We start from the raw sequence: 18103 nt of genomic DNA on the forward strand, positions 1-18103 counted from the left end.
TCTGGTTAAGCAGTGTTATACTGCAGAGGCTCTTTTGCTACTGGCTCGGTGAATCTAATTTTAGAATACACCAGTTCTGGGGATTTCCTGCCCTATTTCTTGCACTCCGCCCTGACTATAGCATTCTCAGAGTGGTTCATCCTAGGCATCTGGTCACACCGAGTGCCATTCGGCCCTTTAGAAGCCTGCACTGGGGATGGCTCTGCTTTTACAGAGAGGACATCACAGCTCCTAAACGGCTCTGGCTATAACATTGCACTGAGATGCTGTTTCCTAGCTATGAGAGGCCTGCAGTTTGCATGTGTTCCTGTAACTCTTTCTGTAAAGAAGGGTGACACTGGGGAAATTTAGGAAGTTGTGTTTGGGGACGTCTACAGATGTGTGGCAGGTAGGTTTTGGGTTGGTCCCGGTTAGCAGAATTAGGAAGTGCAGTGTAAATTAAAGCAGCAACATTTGCCAACAGTTTTCTTTCAAGGGTTTCTGAGACATAGAATCATAGTATATTAGGGTTGGAAGAGATGTCAGGAGGTCATCTAATCCCGTCCCTTACTCAAAGCAGGACCAACACTCACTAAATCATCCCAGCCAGGGCTTTGTCAAGCTGGGCCTTAAAAACCTCTAAGGATGGAGATTTCACTACCGCCCTAGGTAACCCATTTCAGTGCTTCACCACCCTCCTCGTGAAATAGTGTTTCCTAATACCCAACCTAGACCTCCCCCACTGCAACTTGAGACCATCGCTTCTTGTTCGGTCATCTGCCACCTCTGAGAACAGCCGAGCTCCGTCCTCTTTGGAACCCTCCTTCAGGCAGTTGAAGGCTGCTATCAAAACTCCCCTCACTCGTCTTTGTAGACTAAATAAGCCCAGTTCCCTCAGCCTCTCCTCGTAAGTCAGGTGCCCCAGCCCCCGAATCATTTTTGTTGCCCTCCGCTGGACTCTCTCCAATTTGTCCACAGCCCTTCTGTAGTGGGGGGACCCCCACAACTAGACGCAATACTCCAGGTGTGGCCTCACCAGTGCCGAGTAGAGGGGAATGCTTATTTCCTGTTCTGTTCATACAAGTGTCTAATTTAGATGTTAAGTGGTTTTTATTCTATTCCTAGTTTATGTTTGTATAATTTAGATTGCAATTGGTGGCCTATTACTGTTTAATAACAATGAAAATTACTAATAGCATTGCAGCCTGGGGTACCCCAAGCCCCAGTGCTCATAGAATCCCCTGCACCAGGCCCAGCTACTTGGGCTTGGTGCAGGAGGGATTTGGGCTACCAGCTGTCTGCCATCACATTTCTCTTTTTGTTTGTTAACTCTCAGTGTCCTGTGTCTGACTAACTTGTTAGCCTCTCAGGGTACAGACCATGCATGAATCAAAACCTTTCAGGTCAGAATTGGAAATTGGGAGAAACCTTTGTTTAGGTGTCTAAATGGGAGTTGAGCTCATTTTGGAAATATAAGCATTAATCTCCCCCCCCCCCAGCTTTAAACTTTTAGGCAGGGACTGTGAGATTGTCCAATACCTAAAATGATGGCCCAGTGGTCAGGGCACTAGCTTAGGGCTTGAGAAACCCAGGGGCGATTCCCTCCTGTACCACAGGGACTTTGGGCCTGTTGCTCAGCCTCTCCATGCCTCAGTTCCTCATCTGAACCAGGAGGAGAACAGCACTTCCCTGCCTCCTGGGGTGGGGTGGGGTCCTATGGTGCCGAGGGCCATGTAAGTACCATGGGTCAAGTGGGACCCTGATTTCAGAGTGGGACTGTAGGTGCTAGTGAAATAAAAATTAACCCTAATAAATTAATAACAGAGCTGCTCTGGAGAGAGACAAGGTAGGTAAGGTAATTTCTCTGTGATTACAAACAGATTCCTGGATCTATTTTTTGCCTTGATCACATGGTTAATGATCTAGGTACAGAACATGCTGTACTTTACCGGCAAGGTGTGTTTTAAGCCTTGCCTATTGTGTTATCTGTCCATAAATTCTAATATAACTTGTAATGTTTGCAGCACCAAATGCTGTAAATAAGGTTGCAACCTCACTACAACAAGAAATCCTTGTTTTCACTCATAGAGCATTGTTGACAATGTTCTTTCTCCAGCACATTTACTGTCTGAAGAGAGTCCCATTGCTGGGTCTTGTGGTTCTAGCTCAAAACTCAGCAAGATCTCCCAAAGCTATCATGTTTTAAGGGCCATTTCCCAATTCAATATCAGCAGGTGGCATATGACGGCCCTGCAGCCTTCTTATGCCTTCAAATGTCAATTGCTTTTCCCCCTAGACACAGGTGACGGAGTGTAAGATTAAAGAGGTGTACCACAATTCAGCAGCAAGCACTGCAGATGCTTCTGCAGCTTGGCCTTGTAGGTGCTCACCCTGGTGGGTCCCAGTTACCCCTTAGCACATGGCGAAGGGAAAGGGGATTTTACTAGGGCTCACAGGAAAGGGAAAGGTTGCAAATCCTCTAGGTACAAAGTCTTAGAGTTTGAATTCAAAGGGAGCAAGAACGTTGCTTGTTTAGGTCCCTAGGGAAGTCCTATTGAGAATCAGGGATTTCAGCCCTCGTGCCTTGGGTCCAGTCTCTACTTAAGCAAATAGGAGCTTGTGGATTTCTAAGGCAGGCTCAGTTAGTGTCTCTCATTGGGGCCCATCTGCACCAGATCCCTGCACAGCCACTGTTGCTTCCCCCCAAGGACACTGTGATAAGGCTTTCAGTGGCTGGGCAGCTGGTCAGGGGGGTTGTTGGAGGACCTGACCCTCCCTCTCCACCAGGTCCTGGCCTAGGAGTCTGTGTCACTCAACCCCCTACAACAGGGGAGATGGATCTTTCTCCCAGTCAGGGTATGTGTTCAGGACCTGTTTTCCTGGGCTGCTGCCTATGAAAGTTCTTTAGTTTGGGGTGTGGCTGCACTGGTCCTGTTACCTTGCAGTTGGGGCACACCTGCAGGCTCCCCTTAGCAGGGGAAGGGTTACTTTTCTCCAGTAGCTGGCAGGTTGCTGGTCTGGTCCATGCCTTCAGGCAGGCAAACTAAGAGCTTCTACCTTTTCACCAGTCAGCCCCTAACTGAGCCAGGCACCCTTCTTTTCTCCCCCTCCAGGCCTGGCCTTGGCTGCAGGTATAATGGGGCAGGGCTAGATGAACTCACAGGTTTTCTTTAACCACGACTGTGCCAGGCAGCACAGACATGCACTCCCTTGTGAACAACCAGCAGTTACAGCCTGTTCCACACCGGGCTCTGCATGCATGTGATTCCTGGGAAATCTTTCAGCCGCCATCGTCTTTGCGTGAATGTGAAGTTAGAAGGAGTTTTGCACAGACTCTACGAACACTGCAGACCTCAGAAGGGACTTGACAGTCTGGAGTAGGGCCAGTGTTAAAAGGGTAAGTGTTAAAGGGAATGTGGATGATTATACACATTTTAAAAGAGAAAACTATAAGTTCAATAAGAAAGTGAGTAGCACAGCAGCTAACACTGTCTTTTAGAAGAAGATTTTAAGTGTAGCAGCAGAAGTATTGATCTAAGTTGGTGGAGATTCAGAAAAGAATAAAGAAATCAAAGCAGCTGTAAAACAGAACTTTGCTAAAATACAGCCGTTCACAGAGCCCTGGCCAAAACAAAAAGAGAGTTCTCTCACCTGTGAAAAATGAATTCAAAGCTGAAATGCAAAAATAAAATGTCAGTTTAGAAACATGAATTGCTTAATTTAGAGGAGACCCACCGAAAAATGAGGAGGGTATTTTGATAGCCAAGGTGCTCGTGCAGAATGTCTCAGGGCTGGCCTCCCTGTACAATGCTGCAGCAGCAGGACTGGTGCTTCAGGGAATACCCTACATGCTCCAACAGGGGGCTTCTCCCATTGGAACGGGCAATCCACTTCTCTGAAAAACGGTAGCTGGGGGGGTGGGGGAGGGGGAGAGAATTCTTCTGGAGACCTAGCACTTTCTGCTTTCTATTTTCCACCCCTGTGAGCGATGTAATTATACCAAGCTAATTTCCTAGTGTAGAGCAGGCCTCAGATAAAAAGCCTTTTCCAACAGCCAGTTGGGAGGATCCCTACCATGTAAGGACAAGCTAGTCCATCAGTGTATCTGATTCAGGTAAAGCATGAACAAGGGGTGGTGAATCAATGGTTACACCCTCTGCAGCTGAAAGCATACAGAGGGAGGCACAGAAGTGAATCTACTTGTGGAACAACAGGGAAGTGGGAATATTTCTCTCTTTCAGGTATTTGGGACACAATGGTGACAGTGCACGTGGGGAAGAATGCCACCCTGGCCTTAGGATTTCCAGGTACTCATGCAGGAAAGCCTATGGTGTTCTGGTACAGACTGGACTGTAGCCAAGGTGGAGGAACCTGTAGCATAAGGAACCTGTAGAGTTTTGGCCTGGGGAACCTAGAAGGGATACTGTGTTTAAATGGGATGGTAAAGTCTAACCTAACCATGCATAATGCACAGTTAACACATGCAGGAAATACTACAGTTAGTTTAGCAGATCATCGAATTGCTGCCCATGATTCAGCCCACCATGCCAAGAAAGTGCCTGAGACTTTGACCTTCTATTTGAATGTGATTAAGGATTGGCAGAGCACCATGCACTATCCCTCCTGAAAACACTAGAGAAACTGGATGCCTCCTACTCCAGAATTGAAGCAAGATGATGAACCATGCCCAGAAACAGAAGCAGGACCTGACAATGGACTAAATGATAAATTATAAACATCAGATTACATATAGTAGAGTACAGTACCAAATGATACCTGTAGTATTGAATAACCAATTTTTCATTACCACAGCAGCTCTGGCATGCAAAATACATGCACTTCTATATGCAAATTATTGCAAAAATAGTGCAAAATTTCAGACAATCAATGGATTGGGTGGAATGAAGGAAATTTGGTGGCCTGAGAAGAGAGTCAGGGTAAGGGAGATGAGACACAGGACCAGTACTAGGAGATCAGCATGGACTCATATGGATATCACAGTATTGAGAGAGGTAAATCAGAAAACGAGAGTTCACTTACAAAACCTATTAACAAAGTTAAATAAATAAACAGAATGAGGATGCAGGGGAGGATGAAAAGGATATTCAGGATGCTAGGATAACAGGACAGCTGTTTAAGAAAGTGAAAAAGAGCAATAAATGAAATAGGAAAAGTCATGAACCAGCCTGATGTATCAACCTAACTCACTACAGCAGTTTCCTACTGCAGGAGCTACAGGGAATTCCAGGTGAGGAAGTGCCTGGGTTCATAACAGATACGATGCCAGAACAATGGAATTAATAGGAGTAGGGTTTGGTGCTACTCAAGGGTCTATTATGCTGAGAAAAGATGCAAGCTTGATTAAACATGGATCCTTCTGTATTCCCTTGGGGTTTAGAGAGCACAGCCCCTTTAAAATCTCACCCTGAGACAGAGGAAGTGCTGGTTATTCCAGGGTGAGGAGGATAGAGAGGGAGAGGTGTGTGTGTGTCTGGAGCTCCAGACAAGAAGGCTGCAGGGAGCAGGCCCTCATGTAGTGGAGCAGCCAAGAACCACCTTTAAGCCCAGGAGGGTCAGAGCATCTGACTGGGGATGTTCCACGACAAGAGCCAGGAGGAAAGCAGACTCCCATCATTCACTTGTGGCTAAGACTCCCATCTCTCTCAGTCTACCTAAGGAAACCCCCTGCCAGGTGACCGACAGGAATAACTGTCCCTTTTCCCATGCCGAGTGCCCTATGTCTCCTATAGGTGAGCCATGGGCCAGGTAGGAGGATGGAAGCTGTAGCCAACTGACTGAGAGACCCAGAAAACTGAAGGTCAAATGGAGCAAGCTGACACCCCACAAAATCCAAACAACCTGGGAATTTAACTGGGAATTGGTCCTGCTTTGAGCAGGGGATTGGACTAGATGACCTCCTGAGGTCCCTTCCAACCCTGATATTCTATGATTCAAACCTTTGTTTGCCTGATTTATCAGATGTTCAGCTCTGTGTGAATAATTTGTCTTGTTCCTCCACTGTAATGTCTCTTGTCCTATGAGAAGTCCTGGAAGATGTGACGTGGAAGGTATTAGATACAATCAAAGAATATCTGGCCTGTGTCCATTGATTTAGAGGACTATAAGAGGTTGTTTCCTTTCTAAATGGTTGTTGCATTTAGAAGTGACAGCTATTGTCTAGCACAAGAAAAAAAAGGAATGTTAAAAGATAGAAGGCTATAAAAAGTGTGGAGCCCAGTCCCTAGTCCAGGCTAATACTGAAATACAATCCATGGAATGAATTAAACTTTCTGACTAACAGAAGCAAAGAAATTTGCCAATGGAAGCAGCAGGAAAACTAAGAGCGGATGTCCAAGTGCCAATGGAAATAAGCGATTGCTACCTCTGACCCTAAAACAGGGGATAACCCCCATGGACACCTCAGAGCTTTGCTGACCCTTGATGTAGGAAACACTCTCCCTCTGGTAAGGTCACAGAATGAAGCAAAATTGACTGAACCCACCAAGAAGTTGCAGAATCCACAAGTGCAACTGATGCCGGGACCAGCCAAGTGGAAAGTGCTCTCCCCAATGCCAGGGTTACTGGGTTAAGGAAAGTGGTGAAATTTTATTTTAAAAAATTGTATTTTTCCTTCTGTTCTTTAATGTAAAGAACTGAAGGTTTGCTGTTGAGTGTACACTCAGAGAGACCTCAAGTATCTGTGCTTTGGATTTTAAGCAATTAGTACCATATGAAGGCCCTGTGATGAAAGCCCAAACAAAATGGTCTAGGAGATATTTAAAACAATAAATTTCGGCTCCTGTGTGGGCAGTGCTTTAGCATGAGCTTCTGGGGGAGCAGTTTAGGATGACATCCTAGGAAGAGCTATTTAGGGCGAGGACTATGGAGAATGGTTTAGGATGAGCACCCAAGTGAGATTGTCTTTGGGTGAGTGACAGAGGGGAAGAAGTTTAGAGCAACATGTTGGGGTGGGTGGTTTAAGGTGAGGGTCTGAGCTGGAGAGACTTAGGTACAACACCTGAGGGATTGTTTTGGAGTGGGAACCTGGAGGGGGCCTGGGTCAGTATGAGCTCCTGGCAGAAGCAGTTTTGGGTGAGCTGTAATGGAGGAGCTGTTTAGAGGCACACTTAGGTGGGTAGGGCTGGATCATAATAAGAACACCTAGCTCTTATCTAGCATGTTTCTTCCATAGATCTCAAAGCATTTATGAAGGAGGCAAGTATCATTATCACCATGTTGCAGATGGGGAATCTGAGGCACACAGCAGGGAAGAGACTTGCCCAAGGTCCCCCAGCCAGCCAGCCGCAGAGTGAGAAATAGAGTGCAGGCCTCCTGAGTCCCACTCCAGTGCTCTAGCCACTTGCTCCACAGGTGCACATTCTGGACTCCCATAATGGTGAGTAAATTGCAACATTCATTTAAAACAAGTTACCTGATCTGAATGAGATCTGAGTGTGACCACTGCCACCACCTCTGCCTGAGTCTGCCGAGAGCCTAAGATGAGAGCTCAAGCCTACTGCTCTGGGGGTCCCCTGCCAACACCACCACAGCAGAGGCTCCACATCAGACAGCACTTATGTGGGTGGGCCACTGTCACTACCAGCCCAAACAGGATGGGGCAATGTCTCGAGGGTAGGACATACAGCAAAGCCATAAGGCATCCTGGCCTCAGTAGAGGAGAATGTGTTTAGGGTCTTGGATTGCTTTACTCTGATCTTGTAGCCAAACCCCAGAATTTGTTACTCATGTTCACATCAGATTTGCCGCTGTTCTCAGCCCTGCCTTGGAGTCACCAGGTATATCTGGGGTTTACTGGAAATCTGATTGTAAGTAGAGTGACCCTAATAAAGGTTAAATAAAAAGGAAAAGAAATGGATGAGATAAGAGATTGGTATCACCAGAAGTCCCTCCTAGCCTCACTGTCAGTGGAAATGATGCACCAGAAATGACAGTGTTCCAGATCCTAGCATTATGACCTAAACCCTTACCGTTCTGGGGACTGCTAACCTCTTACACATCCTGATTCCCAGCTGGAAGACCTACCTTGCCTAATGAGGGAAACCAGTGGGATTTGGTGGATGGCCCAGATCCCTGTAGCACCACCCCTCATCATGATAAAGAACTTCAGCTGAAAGCTTTAGGTTATATCCCCTAAAATATGTGGAAAGGGGCTTGTTAATTGAAAATGAATGTAAAGCTAACTTTTTAACTGAAATTACAGTACCATGTTTCTGCATGTGTAACTGCAGAGAAAATTGTACAAGGCCTACTTTTTTATAAAATAGCTTACAATAATACACACTATGTATTTTTATTCTACATTGTTGAATTAAAAGGGAAGGGGCATATGCAAAAGGTAAGGGAATCATAGACTGGAAGGGATCTTGAGAGGTCTAGTCCAGTCCCCTGCATCATGGCAGAACTAAGTTATCTAGACCATTCCTGACTGGTGTTTGTCTAACCTACTCTTTAAAATCTCCAGTGATGGAGATTCCACAACCTCCCTAGCCAATTTATTCCAGTGCTTAACCAGCCTGACAGTTAGGAAGTTTTTCTTGATGCCCAACTTAAATCACTTTTGGTGCAATTTAAGCCCATTGCTTCTTGTCCTAGCCTCAGAGATTAACAACCATTCTTCTCCCTCAGCCTTGTAACATGTTGAAACTGTTGTGTCCCCTCTCAATCTTCCCTTTTCCAGACTAAGCAAACCCAATTTTTTCAATCTTCCCTCATAGGTCATGTTTTCTAGATCTTTAATCACTTTTGTTGCTCTTCTCTGGAATTTCTCCAACATGTCCACATCTTTCCTAAAATGTGGCACCCAGAACTGGACACAATACTCCAGTTGAGACCTAATCAGCATGGAGTAGAGCGGAAGAATTACTTCTCATGTCTTGCTTACAACACTCCTACTAATACATCTCAGAATGATGGTCACTTTCTTTGCAAGAGTGTTACACTGTTGACTCATATTTAGCTTGTCATCCACTATGACCCTCCCAGATCTCTTTCCGCAGCAGTCATTTCCCATTTTGTATGAGTGCAACCGATTGTTCCTTCCTAAGTGGAGTACTTTGCATTCGTCCTTATTGAATTTCATTCTCTTTATTTCAGACCATTTTTCCAGTTTGTCCAGATCATTTGGACTTTTAATCCTATCCTCCAAAGGACTTGCAACCCCTCCCAGCTTGGTATTGTCCAAACTTTATAAGTGTACTCTCTATCCCATTATCTAAATCATTGATGAAGATATTGAACAGAACTGGACCCAAAACTGATTCCTTCGCGACCCCACTCATTATGCCCTTCCAGCATGACTGTGAACCACCAATAGCTACTCTCTGGGAAGGGTTTTCCAACCAGTTTTGCACCCACCTTATAGTAGCTCCATCTAAGTTGTATTTCCCTAGTTTGTTTATGAGACGGTCATGCAAGACAGTATCAAAAACTTTACTAAAATCAAGATATATCATGTCTGCCACTTTGCCCCTATCCACTAGGCTTATTACCCTGTCAAAGAAAGCTACCAGGTTGGTTTGACACACTTTGTTCTTGACAAATCCGTGCTGACTGTTACTTATTATCTTCTAGATGTTTGCAAATTGATTGCTTAATTATTTGCTCCATTATCTTTCCAGGGACAGAAATTAAACTGATTTGTCTGTATTTCCCTTTTTATAGATTGGAAAAGGGAGAATATAGTGCCAGTCTTGTGGAATCTCTCCTATCTTCCATGACTTTTCAAAGATCATTGCTAATGGCTCAGATATCTCCTCAGTCAGCTCCTTGAGTATTCTAGGATATATTTCATCAGGCCCTGGTGACTTGAAGACATCTAATTTGTCTAAGTAATTTTTAACTTGATCTTTCCCTATTTTAGCCTCTGATCCTGCCTCATTTTCACCGGCATTCATTATGTTAGACGTCCAATCACCACCAACCTTCTTGATGAAAACCAAAACAAAGAAGTCATTGAGCACCTCTGCATTTCCACATTTCCCCGCCTCAGTAATGGGTCTACCCTGTTCTTGGTCTTCCTCTGGCTTCTAACGTATTTGTAGAATGTTTTATTGTTACTGTGACAGGGTCAAGACTCACCATCGCTGGCACCTCCTGATGGTTGTTCCAGGAATTAGCTCTGTCCACTGCAAGGCATCCTCAGCACATGGTGTCTTGCCCATTGTCCATTCTGCTGCCCTGGGACCCACATTGCTCCCCGCTTGGCAGCATCCACTTCAGGACACTGCCCTTCGGCAGTGCCCACTACTCCAGACTCACCCGCTTCGGGGGGCCAGGCAGGGCAGGGAGTTGGTTAACAGCAGTCTTTGGGACTCGCAACTGCATCAGTGGCCAACCACAACCCAAAGTCTATCTCCTTAGTTCAGGGGCAAGTTGCAGTCTGTATTGGCCACAACTTCTGTGGCCAGGTGCAGTGTAAGGGGGGGAACCCAGGCCCACCCACTACTCTAGGTCCCAACCCAGGGACCCTCTAGCAGCAGCCTCTTTCTGCCCTCCTTAGTTCCCCTATTCTCCACCTATTCTTCCTGGGCCACTTCCCCTATGGCCCTGTGCACCTTCTCAGCCCTTTGTAGCAGAGGCTGGAGCTAGAGCTATCATCTGCTACGCAGGGCGGGCCAAGGTGCTAGCTCCTTACTAGTCAGGGAGAGACTGACCTCTCACTAGCTAGACAGCCCTTTATATAGGGCCTAGCCCAGCCCTGATTGGCTGCCTCTTGCTCTGCCCTGATTGGCTCCCCAAAGGCCTTTGCCAATTGGCTGCTGGTCTGCGCAGCCTCTCTGGCCTGTTCCAGCCCTTTTTCTCATGGGGTGGGACAGCCACCCCACCACAGTTACCCTTTATGTCTCTAGCTAGTTTGATTTCATTTTGTGCCTTGGCATTTCTAATTTTGTCCCTACATACTTGTGTTATTTGTTTATAGTCATCCTTTGTAATTTGACCTAGTTTCCACTTTTTGTAGGGCTCTTTTTTTGATTTTTAGATAATTGAAGATCTCCTGGTTAAGCCAGGGTGGTCTCCTGCCATACTTTCTATCTTTCCTATGCAGTGGGATAGTTTGCTCTTGTGCCTTAAATAATGAATGCAGCAGAGCTGAGGCATGGTAAGTTCTGAGACCCAGCATGCTGATTGGGTGAAAGGCCTAGTTTACCGTGTCCTTAAACAGCTGAATTGTTCCTCTATGACAGGTGATGAGTCACTACATTTACCTTATGTCTATTAGAGGGTGAATGTTTTCTCAAAGACAAAGGGCAAGCCAGGTGTCAAAAAAAACGGATGGACCATCACCTATCAAGTGGCCATTCTTGGCAAGAAGTTGCCCGGGGGGGCGGGAGGAGGGAAGGGACAAAGAGATCTATATCTTAGCAAAGAAACAGCATGAGGTCTCCTTCCTCCACCAGACCTGAAGGAGCAGAAACATGCCCATGTTCCCTTGGTGCACTCATTTCTGCCATAGATCCTGTTTCTCAATGAACACAGTCACTTTGTTTGACAATTTGACAAGAGCTGAGTGGTGCCCTCGCTTGCTAATATTAGTTGATTCAGGGGATCAAAGATATCAGCAAGATAAGCAAGCCAAGCCAGCCAGTTCTCCTCTGAGAATCTACCTGTAGATTTGTACATTTGCTCGTCCAAAAATACTTTCAGAGACTCACAAAGCTCAAAAATGCAATTCAAAACCTTTCCCTTGGAAAGGCGTCTGACCTCAGTGTGTAGGAGAAGGTTGTGATGCAATTTACCCATTTCTGCACACATTGCCGAAAAAAATACATACATTCAATCGGTGTGCTTTGATAAAGTTAACAACTTTTATTGTCTCGTCAAGTACATCTTTCAGGTCATCTGGCATCATTCTCATGATGAGGTTCTCCCTGTGAGGCACGCAATGCGTTACTTTTGCAAAAGGTGCAACATCTGTAATTTTTTTTGCACCCCCATTATGCCTCGCCATTATTGCAACTGCACCTTCTGTGCACACACCATAACACTGCCCCTAGTCTAGGTCGTTGCTTGTCATGAAATTATCCGGATACTTAAAAACCTCATCACTCGTTGTTTTTGTTGGTAGTGATCTGCAAAACAGCAGATCTTCTGTTTTCCCATCACAGATGTATCACACATAAACCAACAGCTGAACCTCACCAGACACATCCCAAGATTCATCAGTTGTAAGCTTTATTTCCCATATACTTGAATCCTGTGTAACAACTGGTGTTTCATGTCAGCTGCCACATCTGTAATTCACCTTTTAATGGTGTCGTTTGTTGCTGGCGCATTCTTCAATTTATTAGCAGCTTCATCCCCTAACATTTCATAGCACATATCCATTGCAGCTGGCATCATGAAAGTTTCAGCAATTGCATGTGACTTTCTGTTTTTAGCGATGCTAATTGCAACATTGTAGGATGCTTTGAGAGCCTTCTCTTGTACAGTTGACACAGTGTATATTGTCTTTTTTGATTTTAGTAAGAAATTTCCCCTTCTTTCAAAATATTCCACTGGCTTGTCAGTGGTTTCCACATGCAAAGACCTCAGATGTCTTGTAAGTTTTACCAGCTTAAGTGCTTCTTTGGAAAGATCTTCTCCACAAATTCTACACTAGGGTCTTGATTCTCCATCAACACATACATACACACATAAAACCAAGTACCCTCACTTTTTGTTTTTTTGAAGGGGGTTCAATTTTGCTTCTTTCCTTCTGTTCTGTCTTATTTGAGATGTTTTCTGCTTAATGAATGGCCAAACTAGACTGTCGTTTTATGAATAACAAACTTATCCACTATAGAAATTAAACCAATTAATTATATTTCACAGTTGCAGCTGAAATGATCATTAGCAGAGGCGACATGTAACTATTGAGAATTGGGGGGACACAATCTAAAGGTTCTGGGGGTGCACGTGACCATCCCATGTGTCGCCTCTGGATCTAACAGAGGTTTTCAAGCTGTAGGGCTTATGTTTGTTTTTTCTGTATTTCTATTGTAAAAAATTAATTAAAAAGGTTTAAATGAACTGTTTTGCAAAACATTTTGATGAAAATAAATATTTGTATCAAAAATGTTGGCCAAAAAATGTTGCACAGCTCCACACAGCAGTGTTGAAGTCAATGGAGCGTTATCAATGCGCACTGTGTTACAGCCTGAACTCTTGGCAGTGTAGTCAACCCAGTTATTCAAAAATCATGAGTCAGGCTCTGAAAATTGTGAGATTTGATTGAAAATCACAATTTTCTAGTTTTAGTGCGCTAGCTCAGTCCGAGCTACAAATTACAACTCCAGCTCCAATGCAGACGTACCCACAGGCTCTCTTTGCCCTGTAGTACTATTTATGAAGCCAAGGTGTGACTGTCTCATGGTATTTCCATGATCTGAGAACTTGAAGATGTGTGAGCGAGCACTGGCTCCCTGTGCAGGAGTGTAGGTTTACACACTTGCCCAGATTCACAGAGGTATTTAGGTGCCATGCTCACAATGATTTCAACAGGAGTTAGGTGCTTAAGGAGCTCTGTGAATCTGGGCCACAGTGGTTAGTAAATAAGGAATGGACCAGAAAGGAAGCCAGAAGGCTGGTATTATGATGCAGAATGACTTTAATGTCAAAAAGAAGAGGAGTACACCTCAAGAGACAGAAAGAATGCAAAATAGAAATAATATATTTCAGGGGTTTCAAGAAAGTCTACAATGAATCAGTAACTCAAAGATGATGCATTTCACACCAGATGTTTTTCTATCTTCATCACTGTAGAGTTTGACAATCAAGTCCTGTTTGCAACCATGTAAAGATATTTGTTTAATCACAGTCAGAATCAAACGAGACAAAACACAAGTTCAGCCAAAAAGGAAGCTGCTTCTCCAATACACAACATTTATAGTCCTGTTGAAAATAATGGTACATATTCATGAAACAAATGGTACATATTCATGAAAAGGCTCTAACACATAGGGCTAGATTCTCATTGACACTAAGACCCCTTTTACATGGCTCTTTAATGAACATTAAAATGAGTGTTCATTGTTTTGACCCACCAATTAGGCCCCTGCTTCATTTACCGTGTCAGAGGGGCCTAAAGGGGCCTTCATGGACTTGAGATTCATGCCTAAACAGATTATTCTTGAAGAAGCAGAGCGTATGGAAGGCAGTGGAGGAAACAATCATCAGGTGTAACCTGGGAAATATTAATATGGGGCAGATTTACTGAGCTGCTGAGCACTCACAGCTCCCATGGGAGTCGAGGTCGCTCTGCATTTTTGAAAGCCATTGTCCATAAGCTCATCTGGGAATCTGTATCCTGTGTTCCGTTTCCTGGTCTTTCCATGTTCTGGGTCTATTCCTCCTGGGCGAAACAGGGCCAACCCTTTCCATAGCCGTACCCCCAGCCCCAATGGCAAGGATAAGGGTACCAACAACCTTTGGGATAGCCCCAACAACACTTGTACGGCCTTCGACAATACCATGGCCTACAGTAGCCGTAACCTCTGGAACCACCCCAGCCCCCATAATGGTAGGGCTTATAATACAATTCGTCACTAAAGTTTTCATCAAAAGTCATCTTTCTGTGTCGGAGGTAAACCTGAAACACACAGAAGAGAAAAGAGTCAATACAGTAGAACCTTAAAGATACGAACACCAGAGTTACAGACTAACCGGTCAACTGGACACCATGGGGAACCGGAAGTAAGCTATCAGGCAGCAACAAAGCCAAAAACAAACAAACAAACAAAGAAACCAGCAAATACTGTACAGTGCCTAACAATTGCATCTTAAAGTTGGGCACATCTGAGCTGCCTATCCTAACCTACTCCATACTTGGCACGGTGCAGGGCAACCACTTACAGGTAGGAGGTGGTGAATGCTGTTTTCCCCTCTCCCTGCCTCCGGCTGGAAGGGGAACAAGCTTGCAAGTTCAGAACACAGGAAAGAAATTTCCCGAGGGGCTACTGAAACTTGGTCTGGAGTGTAAGCTGCTGGAGTCGGAGCCGAGCTCCTGCTTGCATGCGGCGCTCTGGTGCCCCAGGGTGCCTCATTCACCATGCTTGCTAGGCGGCTAGAACCAGCTGCCTGCTCTACCCCCATTCACCAGGCCACTACTGCAGAGCTGTGACCCCCCACTCCGAGCAGTGTGCCCTCAGGAGCATCCCATAATGGCTTGTTCAGAATTACGAACATTTCAGAGTTATGAACAACCTCCATTCCCGTAACTGTGAGGTTCTACTGTATAATGCATGGGAGTTGGTGGAATAAATGGGTCAAAGCTCAGTGGAGAAAGAGTGAGAGAGCAGGGAAATGATGACGTAGACCCTCAGTTGCTGGCTACGTGTTGCCTCCCATTTCATCCTCCTAATCCTCTTCTTCCACACACTCTTAACCTCCTTCTCAATCAACCCCTTTGATCCCCTCTCAATCCCTTTCTCTGAAAAATACTGTCCGTAGATTACACATATGTTATAGGCCATTTTTACCTTGCATGAATGAGATATTTATTCCCTTTTACAAAATGTTTATACAAAGTATGTCAAGGACAAAGTTCATAATGTTAGTTTCCTAGCGCGGATTTTGCCTCAGCAGTCGGACCACTTCTCTCCGTAAGCAGATTGTGGTGTGTTGGTTTGTTAAACTTGCGAGACAGCAATGCTTGCGACTGAATGAATGGCAAATGAATATTCTTTTTTCTGTACAAAATACTAAGGACCAGATTATGAGCTGGATTAAATCGACTCAGCTACACTGACATCAGTGGATCTGTGGTAATTTACCCCAGCCTAAGATCTGCATCTAAAATTGCTACCTGCACACAGAAGAACATAGGAACTGTCAGACTGGAGCAGACCGGTGATCTATTGAATCCGTTGTCCTGTCTGAAACAGTATGGAGTACGAGCCATTTCCGAATGAAGTAGAACACTGAAATGTCCCCTTATGGAAGAAAGTGTGGTAGTTTCTTCCCAAAATGACTCAATGAAAGTTGCACTGTGAGATTATTCAGAGCTACCAAAGGGATTCCAATTTCCTGTCTCTAGTGAGGAGTCATAGGAACTCGGTGTTGGAAACACATATGTGGCTCTGCAAATCCCGCCCTTAACTTCTAAAGCATGAATCTGCTAATACCTGCAACTTAACTACATAAAGTTGTGAAAAAACTCCTCACAAGTGCTGAGAATCACAGAGACTACATAGAAGATTCAGGCCTGAATTGAAAACATTACTAGTGTGACACCTCAGTAGTTATCAAGAGATTGATTGAAATCAGACTTACCCAGGTCACCGAGGAGAGTAAGTGAAGAGAAGAGGTTAGAAGATCCCTGTGTGGCAGGAGCTTTTATACAGTTTCTGAAACTGCCTGGAGGATCGAAGACACCATTTGTGCAGGAGGTCCTTATTAGTTACAAAACACATTTTGTTGGACTCTTTGTTGTGACTCTTCCAATTTATTTAATTGTTTCCTCAGTGTTTATGTTCATTAGTGTAATCTCAACCTCTCAGGCAAAGTACAACGTGCAGGTTTCTTTTATATGAACATTTTCATGGGTAGACTACATTCCTGGTATTATTCTCGTGACTTCCTTGGAGTTACAGTGGGAATGTATCTGAAGCAAATTCAGATCTGGAACTGAGCATCATTAGCATGTACAAGAATCCAGTCTGGTCTTTCAAAGCCATGCTGGTCTTTGTTTGGGATATTCTGGCATTAACCACTGCAATGTCAGGGAGCCTGTGCTCTGCATGCTCTGCACATCTACCATAAAGCATCTGATTCAATTCACACTGTAATGAATGGTATTTCTCCATTGACTTCAGTGAGTTGTTCTTGAGGCCCTATGATTTGGCATTCACTCTGGTGGAGGGCACTACAAGGCCTATAAACCTCTGAAGACCCTGTAAAGAAGTTCATTTGAATATATAGAACTTTAATGACTGTTTGTGAAGTACTTTGATATCCTGAGTTCTAAGGACACCACTTAACATCTGATACAAGTTTTGTTTCCTTATTTTCTATGCAAATAAAAAGAGGCACATTATGCAGAAGGTCACAGAAGGAGTCAGTTGCAGAGACAGAAATAAAACCATGTGGTCAGATTTATCATGCCACATGCTCCTTGCTGGGTTGAACATTATTAGACTGCATTAAAAGACAACATTAGTTAAGCGTCTTGTGAGTTTTTTTAGCTTCTTTATACGCAACTTATATGCAGGGTGCAATTTGTAATGAAAGAGGTGCCATACCTGTCCTGTCAGGCCGACAGGTGGGCTTTGAATGATTCCTTAAAATGGATGTTAATTATTTATGGTAAACAATCTGTTCCACCTTCTATTTAGCTGTGACATTTGAATACATTTCTCAGACTTGAAGAAGAGCTCTCTGTAAGCTGAAAACCTTGTCTCTCTTCCCATCAGAAGCTGGTCCCATCAACAATATATTGCCTCACCCATCTTTTCTCTCTAAAATTCTGGGACCAACAGGGTTACAATAACATCTTTTCCTAGTGAGCTGTTTGGAAGCCAAGAATGTGAAGGGATACCCAGATACATTTGATAGTCTCTAACGTACCACAAGAACTCCTCTTTTTTTTAATTGATACAGACTAAAACGGCTGCCCTGCTGTACCCTGTCACCATGGATCGTTGAGTGTACTTTGGAGCAGTTCTCTGAAGCTATCCCGTGACACTTTTTCCTGAGAGCATTCTCCCCACTGGGGAAGTGTCCAGCTATTGCTCACCTGCTGCTAATTACTATTAGATACCTCCAGGAGGTATCCCACAATGCCCACCATGACCACTTTGGACACCATTTTGAACTCTGCTCTCCTGCAGCCAGGTTCACAGGCGTGTGCCCCTCCCCTGTTAAAGTCCCGGGAAATTTTGAACTTGCTCTTCCCGTTTGCTCGGTGTGGAGAGCTGACATAGCTACTGCCCAGCTGAGCATGGGGGCTCCATGCAGCAAACATGTTCCCGCCTGGCGTACACGGGAGATGGTGGGTCTCCTGGGTGTGTGGGAAGAGGAGGCGGAGCAGGCACAGGTCCGCTCCAGCCACAGAAAGTTACTCCGGGCGCGGAGGAGAAGGGCCATGACGGCGAAACGAAGCAGAGCAGAGTAAAAATAAAACAGCTGC

The sequence above is a fragment of the Lepidochelys kempii genome, chromosome 24, assembly GCF_965140285.1.
Source record: "Lepidochelys kempii isolate rLepKem1 chromosome 24, rLepKem1.hap1, whole genome shotgun sequence".
In the NCBI taxonomy this organism is placed as follows: domain Eukaryota; kingdom Metazoa; phylum Chordata; order Testudines; family Cheloniidae; genus Lepidochelys; species Lepidochelys kempii.